This window comes from Mus pahari, chromosome 2 (genome assembly GCF_900095145.1).
Source record: "Mus pahari chromosome 2, PAHARI_EIJ_v1.1, whole genome shotgun sequence".
Taxonomy (NCBI): domain Eukaryota; kingdom Metazoa; phylum Chordata; class Mammalia; order Rodentia; family Muridae; genus Mus; species Mus pahari.
Window position 1 is genome coordinate 13,645,070 of NC_034591.1, and position 1,751 is coordinate 13,646,820.

Genomic DNA, 1,751 nt, shown 5'->3' on the forward strand with positions numbered 1-1,751 from the left:
TGGTGTTTCAGTTGATGGACAGAAAAGAAAATTGCTATAAAAAGCCAAGGAACCTCTGTGTGTAATTTAATTCATTTTAATTATTTTATTTGCCTGGCTGTGTTTTACCTTCCAAAATATCTACTGTGTTCTTTTGTTGTGGAACTAAAACAGAACCATTTAGATATGTGTGACAAAATTCAGATGTCTAGAACTCACAAACTAATATGTAGCCTTAAACTCTGCTTTTAAAAACATATACATACCCTGCTTCTGAGAAGCTTTGCAGGTGTGACTGCTGTGTCACATTTGCTCCTGAAGGTGGCAGAGAGGAGAGAGGCTATGTCTGTGCTCAGTGTTCTGACCTGTCTGAATGATTAATAACCTAACACGCCCTGAAAAAACCAAGGGTGAGACAAACACCAGACTGGTGCTATGGGTCCTGGTCAGGGAGATAGCCTGAGTTAACCACCAGTCCAGGTCACCACAGGCCCAGACAGGCTCCCAGGACAAGGTACAAGCTGCAGATTAGAACCCTGTCTGTGACCTCAGGCCCCCTAGGATGTAATGTGCAAAAGTCAGTGTCCTCACATAGGACCATAAGGGCAGGCCATGGGCGCAGTGAATCTGAGATGACCACCAGACAGTACCAGGTGGCCTGGTCATTGAGCTAGCCTGAAATGAACACCAGGCTGGCATCATAATGCATGAGAAGGGCATAGCACTCCTGAGACTACTCCTGAGAATAGCCCAGACACTCAGAGACCCTGGGCATCACTAAAAGTAGCAAGCAAGTGATGGAGAAAGGGAAGAGAATCAGAAGAATAAGAATGTGGGCACAATGAGGAGAGGCAGATCTGGAAAGTGGAGGGCAGTGAGGAACAGCCTAAAGTGAGTAGCAGGTGATGCCACCTGGAATCATGGTGGGATCCTGGCATGTGCTGCCACTGGGGTCAATATATGGATATATGACTCTGCAGCATCAGGGGTCTGATACCATCAAGGACCAAGTGGACAGTTATTGGCCTTGCCTGACACCTGAGGACATGTTGCTAAGGGTTGTGCAGAACTATCCCCACCCCTCACCTGGGCATCATGGGAGATTTGGCTCTGGAGGCATGAGACAAGGAGAGTTGAGTACACAGGAGAGAAAGCTCACATATTGCAGGGAGTCACAGGAAAACTAGCCCCAAGTATATGAGTGTAGAATAGCTGTCATTACCACTCATCCTCCCTGGAGTGGCTTGGACAAGGGAGATACACCTTCCTCCCTTAGTACTACTTACCACCTACCACCTGTGGCAGGTGGGAGATCTGGCCCTGGGGTCATGAAAGCACAAGAGCAGGCCCTGCCCCTCACCTGAGCACAGAGTAGAACTGACCCTAATGGCAGGGACATGAGTGTACTGGCTCCAATGGAGTGAGAGTAGGAGAACTGGCCACACAACTTCTCCACCCTGTGGTGAAATGAGCAAGGGAAAGATATCCTCACATTGAATCCCTTGTCACATACCAAAGTCAAGAAAATTGGCCCGGGGTCATCAGAGGAAGAGCGGCTCCTACCCCTCACTTGGTGCTGCACTCAGGAGAATAATTCCTGCACCTCACCTGGGCAGCACAGCAGAGTCCTGGATGTGGGGATTGATGGTGAGCAGCTTATGCCATGGTCTGACCGGCTTGGGTACCTCTTGAATTAGCCCACTGTAGGAGGAAAGGCATGCCTCACTGAGGGTTGCCACTTCCACATAAAGGAAAAACAGCGACTAATGCAA

At 48.8% G+C, this 1,751-nt stretch overlaps 1 non-coding gene across 1 annotated transcript; it reads left to right on the forward strand.

Moving 5' to 3' along the window:
• The first annotated feature begins 245 nt into the window (after window positions 1-245).
• On the forward strand, window positions 246-372 carry LOC115063501. Its single transcript, XR_003843373.1, has one exon. It is a non-coding gene; the product is annotated as a small nucleolar RNA SNORA17 (small nucleolar RNA).
• Window positions 373-1,751: the final 1,379 nt, after the last annotated feature.